Source organism: Theobroma cacao, chromosome 9 (assembly GCF_000208745.1).
Source record: "Theobroma cacao cultivar B97-61/B2 chromosome 9, Criollo_cocoa_genome_V2, whole genome shotgun sequence".
NCBI classification, from domain to species: Eukaryota; Viridiplantae; Streptophyta; class Magnoliopsida; order Malvales; family Malvaceae; genus Theobroma; species Theobroma cacao.
This window is the reverse complement of record NC_030858.1, coordinates 26,784,565-26,790,962: the sequence shown is the minus strand read 5'-3', so window position 1 is coordinate 26,790,962 and position 6,398 is coordinate 26,784,565. Positions and strand designations below refer to the sequence as shown.

The 6,398-nt window shown below is 34.1% G+C and overlaps 1 protein-coding gene across 1 annotated transcript in view; it reads right to left on the bottom strand.

The window, feature by feature from the left end:
- The window catches only part of LOC18589702 (octanoyltransferase), a 4,917-nt gene continuing 3,245 nt past the window's right edge, over positions 4,727–6,398 (bottom strand). The window contains exon 4 of the mRNA XM_007014795.2: positions 4,727–5,184. The gene's annotated coding sequence lies outside the window, so the exon portion shown is untranslated. The remainder of the gene's footprint in view (positions 5,185–6,398) is intronic.

The window sequence follows — 6,398 nt, the reverse complement described above, 5'->3', positions numbered from 1 at the left end:
TTGTTCTTTTAATAATAAAAATTGTTAAGGGAATACGTTTTCCTCTTGCTCCACTGTATTTAGGATCTTTATATAAGAGGCTAGACTTGTACCAACTCAAAACTATCGAGTCAGCTAGGCTTTACAAAGTTTTGACTTATGTGGATACTTCCTTCATTCAGATGTGCTTATAGGAAAGGTTTGGCACTTGCACTCCTGTGCTTAATATATATCTTTTTACATCTTTTTCTGTGAATAACACTTTATCCAGGAACAACTACAGAGCTTGGGCATGGCATAATTGACTCCCAAGAGGTTATGTTTTTGAAGTGATGGATGTGACAAAAGAATTCAATCCTAGACTTTATTGGCAGCGTATAAATGGATTCATTGATCCTATAATTTATTATAATCGGTACCCTCTACATTCTAAAAAAATGAGTTCACAAGGTATTAACTTTTGTATATGGGTTCACAGTTCCCAATTGCCTTTTATGATTGAAAGTTCCAATTTAGGTGGAGATAGAGATTTTTTTTTCTATCGAGGTATTCTCACCTTATAGAGTGGCACACCAATTTGGGTTTGACGAACCAGCTCCGCTTGACTCTTCTTCATTTATCAGTTTTTCTTCTTGCATTTCTTCATTTCTCATGACAAGACTTCAACTCCATTTAGATAAGCTTAAGAGTTGTACTATCCTAGTTTTTGATAAAGTTGGTATCCACACTTCTGCATGGTTTATTTATTAGAGAGAGTGTATTGAAGAATAGAGATCTTTTATTGTGCCTTTGACTAATCTCAGAGCTTGTCTTTACACTCTTCCTATAAGTAACACCGATGTATCCTTACGCTTGATTTTTCTCAAAAAGAAAAGAAATGTAAATGAAGAAAAAGATGATGTTCCACATGCTCTTACTTATCAAACAAAATATGTGCATCGAAAAGTTAGTTCATCCTTTACTTCTTCTTCTACTTCTTTTTCTTAAATCCATTTCTTCAATATATATATATATATTAGAGAGAAACAACTGCGACAATAGAACTTAAATCGGTCAAAGAGGAAGAGACTTTTGAAGCTGAGATTGAGGAAGAATCTTGTGACTCTGAACGTAGTGATGAATTTGATGATAAGTCTATTGATGTTGATGAAGCTGAAGTTGAGGCTGAGCTAACCTCTTTTGATGATTTCATTGATTTGGATGTTCTATTTTCTTCTCATGTTCAAAGCTCCACTATGAACCAAGTATTAACATATTACTGTGTTACTCCAATTGATGTTGATCTTTTTTTTTTTTGAAATTAAGATCATTCTTACTACCCAGGTTATTCAAGATAAGGCTATTCCTAATACTAAGGTTGTTCCCAACATTGTGGTTATTCCTGCTGTTGAGGTTGTACCTGATGTTAGAGTTGATGCTATAGTTGTTCTTGATGTTGTCATCGATAATATCGAAGCAACTCCAAATATTGAGGTTGTTCATGATGTTGGAGTTATTACTAATGATGCTAGAGTTACTTCGATTAATTCTCATCCTTCTTACTCCCCAATGCCAGCGCACAAAGATGCCAACAGTGTTTCGGTACTCAAGTAACATGTACTAAACAAAGTGGTAAGAAAGTCGACTTCCATGGTTTTCAAATTTTATCAAAATACATGGAATACTTGGAGCAAATTTTCAATATAGAAAGGGAATTTTGGAATACCTCATTTTTTAAGAACATGGATGTCATTTGATTAATGATGGAAGTGTTGGGTAGAATTCTAGTCATTTCCCATGCTCCATTAATGAGTACTTCACCAGAGGAATTGTAACAGATGTTATGAGATTTCGATGAAGAGTTAGAAGACATTGCAACAAAGATAACTTCACTGAGAAAGTGTGAAGTTGAAGTCCAAGAACAATTAGATGTCTACTAATATTAAAAATAGTAACTCTTCTTTATGGAGTATGTAGTTGGCTAGGCTTTTGCTTCTCTTGTACTATTTTTTTTTTTGAAAGCTCGTTTGAGCTGGTACTTTGTTATTGATATATCATATCTTTTATTTTTTTTGTAATAATATCATACGCATGTTGCGTACTAGTACTTTGTTATTGATATATCATATTCTTTTTTTTTTCTTTTGCAATAATAATAATATCATACGCATGTTGCATACTTATTCCTATTTTGCATTATTGTATGTAGATAAAAGGGATCTCTCAACTTTACATCAAGGAGATTAACTCTAACCTGATGCGAAAGAGATTAATTCAACCCTTAAAATAAGTAAGCATAAGAGCTATGGCCAATTTGTGAGTAATAGGCTATGGTCAAGAAATGAGCGATAAAAAAGTGACGGTTACTCAAGAATAGGCTTTAACGTGTCCAATGAATGACATTATTATGAAAAGCTTTAATGTGAGTAATCGTTACTGTAATTGGGTATAATAAGACTTGCTATCGAGTAAAAGATAATAGAGAAAAGGTATACGTGAAAAGGTACAAAAGAATAAGCTGTACATGAATAGGTACAAGAGAAGAAGGTATATGTAAATAGGTATACGAGAACAAGGTATATGTAAACAGGTATACGAGAACAAGGTAGGAGGGTGAAACATTTGTACTCAGGAAAACGTTAAGAAAAAGACTTCTTAACTACCTCCATGTCTGAGCCACCAAACCAAACTCTCCAGAACATCCAAAGATGAAAGTTACCCATAAATCCTGCCACTTATTTCGAATTGCTTTCAGTGTTATCCATGTGAAGTAATTATTTCAATATTATTAGTTGTTACACATGGAGTAGTGTTACTCTTATTCTAGTTGTTCTGCATGAAGTAGCATTTCACTTGTTCTAATTGTTCTGCGTGAAATAGTACTTCACTTGTTTTAATTGTTCTGTGTAAAGTAATGCTTCACTTGTAATGATTATTGTCATTATTCTCTATACAATATTATGATGTAAAATAATTCTTTAGAGAATAAATATTAATCAAAATCAAGTATCTACATTTGCTATACCCATGGAGCCAAAACACGACACTGAAGTTTCTCATAACGATATGCACTATAAGATTAGCTCACTATAAACTCCAATTAAAGCACCTTTCAATGTGGAGCAGTTGTGGCATTTCAGCTTTTAGCTACATGCTCTGTTTTGGAAAAAATTATATAGCCTGTCTGAAACCAACTACTTTGCACTCCATTAAGAAAGATATCTAAAATTTTTATCACACCAAAGCTGCTATCATCTATTACTCCTACTGCAAAGCAATTACTTCACAGAACAAACTGAAGACTAGGCTATGCTCCAATGGTTTCTAGGCTGCAAGGTTCAAAGACTGTTGAAAAAAATAATTAGGACACTCTCCATACAAAGTGGTCAATCATAAGAGCTTCCAAACTTTCCCATTTTGATATTCACCTAACGAAGGAAGATGACTCCAAGGCATTTTCCACCTCTAAGAATGCTTTATCATTGTTTTTGTATATTAGATGAAATGTTGCCATGTTTTGCTGTTATACAAGTCTCCGCTCTCTACCAAAGAATTCTGTTCATTTTAACTGATTCATCTTAATTGCTTTTATGGTAACTAGAAAAAAGAACATTCCTTCACGTAACTTAAACAGTATCACAACCAATGTCAAAATGGTAGCAATGTCCCTTTCTAATGCGCTTTTCTGACGTTGAACATAATGCTTAGTGGTTCCAGCTTAATATCAAGGAGAAAGTATTTCGCTGTTTGCATTTTTCATTTTCGAATTTTCATTTATGATTTTTATGTACAATTTTATCATTCTATGATATGAGAATTTTGTCTTCAGAAATGTGATTATCTATCATATTAATAATGCCTTCAGTCCTGAGATGCGATCTTTCAATTAGATGAAACTTCTTTTGTAGTAGATTTTGACTTTTATCACTAGTCAAATGAAAATATATTCAATGGCATATGTTTCTACTTGAGCTATAGTTTCTCATTATGAATTCAGGAAGAACTTTAGTTATATCAGAATGTGCCTACACATCAGTCAAATATCTTATGCATAGAATGGGCAGGTATAGATAGGGGTCTTCTACAGCCTAGCCCTTTCTCTTTAAACTAGAAAGCAAAACTATTTTTTCCCTTGGGACCGAACCTGGCGAAACAGAACAATTCCTTCTGCAGAACACCTCCATCAAAAACTAAGTTGGAAAAGATATATATCTGATCATAAAGCAATCATTTCTTTGAATCAAGTAATGACAGAAAGCTGACATTGGAAGTTTGAAACAGGGAGAAACAATAAATCACAGCTGAGAGGATAATTAATATGCTAGATGGAGGAAAATGAACACTGTGGAAGAGGACAATAAACTGGAAAGATACTGTTGTGTGTGCGTGTGAGAGAGAGGGAGAGGGAGAGGGAGAGGGAGGGAGAGTCCACATTCCCTTTAGGCTGTGAAGGTTTTATTCTCTACCTAAAAGGATCTTTAGCTGCATTACTGTTATTGGAAGGTAGCACGTGTAGTTTTGTTTACATGATCTGCCTCATGGATTATGTTACCTAAAAACCTAAACAAAAAAGAATATAAGAGCACCAATCTTGTTTTGTTCGTCACATGTAAAGAAACTGGGAAGAACAAGAGTAAAGATGGTACAAATTACATCTTGCAATTTCCGCATAAAGTTTCACTGCAAAAAGAAATTAAATTACTCAGGCCAAAAGTAGCAGTGGAAAAACAAGCAAAACAAAACACATAAACCATCAGCACAAAACTGGTGATCTTCTGAAACAAACTATACTATTTCGTTCTTATGTTTTATTTACAGGGACAGGGTTCTGTAAATACACTTATATCTCACCTCTAAATCTACTGCAAAACAGGACTTGCAGGAAAAATAAATAAATATTGAATAATTTATGGATACAGAGCAAGAAAAAAAAAATCCGAGATCCAACTTTCCTACCTATCAAAAGGTAAATGTAAGGAAACTGCAAAACTGTTGAAAGAGAATTGAGACTTGATTTCTCTTTCTTCCTTAAATCTCTTGACATAACACTGGAGTTACTTGTTTTGGGTGGGATTTGAAGCACTCGGCGGTGCTTTCCTTAGACTTGCCTCCACAGCTTTCTTTGGATCTTGAATGGCTCTACTCAACTTGTTTAGATTCGCAGAAATAGAAGCAAAAGAACCTAGCAATCTCCTCGGTTGATTTCTAACTCTTGGATGAGTGTTGCTGCAACAGTGGAGGGAGAGTGGAGAACAGATGAGTAAGTGAAAGAGTAGTAAGGCAAAGACAGCAAACAAAGCTCTATGAATGGATTTCATAGTGTTGTTCAGTTGGAGAAGAAATGTAACAGAGATGACTTTGGCGCTAAGACATTCACAGATACCTTCAGGAAAGGTGACCGTGCATGTGTTACATGTTGGTTCTTCTAAAGTCTTATACACAAGTGTAACATACATACATAGATATAGATATTAATATATAACTAGAAAATTACCCCTTTCCTAATTAAAACCTGTTTTGAAGTTGAATATTCCTATCCTGACTAGGTATCATGTCTTTAGAATAAATTCAATACCATAGCTATTTAACCAGGGTTATGGCATATTTAACTTGTCTGGTTTTGAAAGGTAGATGGAAACTACTTACAATCAGGTTCTGTGATAACTGGAACAAAGATACTCATAAGCAAAAAATCATTAGCAACACAGTTATAACCAAACATTAATTTAGATAAGAGAAAATTAATGACAGCAAAGTAGGCCAGTAAGGCTATAAAATAATCATAAAGTGCATGTTGGGATTTCCACTAATAATACATAAGGATTTTATAGAAGCACAAATTTGACTGACCTTCGGTAACATCTTCTTGATTAGATATATTATAATTCTTATTCATTTTCTTTGTTGTTTAATGGGTTGGAACTTGGAAGCAGCTCATCATGTGATACTGAATTGAGTAGTACATTTCTCTGACTTTTCTGGAATCCTCAAATATTAGATAACATGTGTCATGTGACCTATCACATGAGACCAAATCAGTTGCATCATTTGTCTGCCTTACCTTGTTTATTAAATTAGTAATCAGTTTTTTGTATCTGTATTAAGTGTTAACAAAAACAGCTAAAGTTAGCTGGGTAATCCTGCTTTCTGCAAACATTTATCTTCAAGGAAAATGCTCTGTTTACTCTTCTAATTTTACCATCTGGGATTTGGGGTTCTACCAAGGATCTACATCTTTTCTCATCAGTGACTTTTCTCACACATAAAAGTAATCTTTTTCCTTGATTAAGTTTATCAGGAACATGGTTTCAAGTTGGTGACAATTTAAATTATACAGCTGCCAGACATTATTAACAAACTAAAAGCATGTTGAAAAGATCTTTTTCTTTTCTAATTTTGGCAGGTTTTCCTTTCCCCACCCCACACCCCCCCCCCCCCCC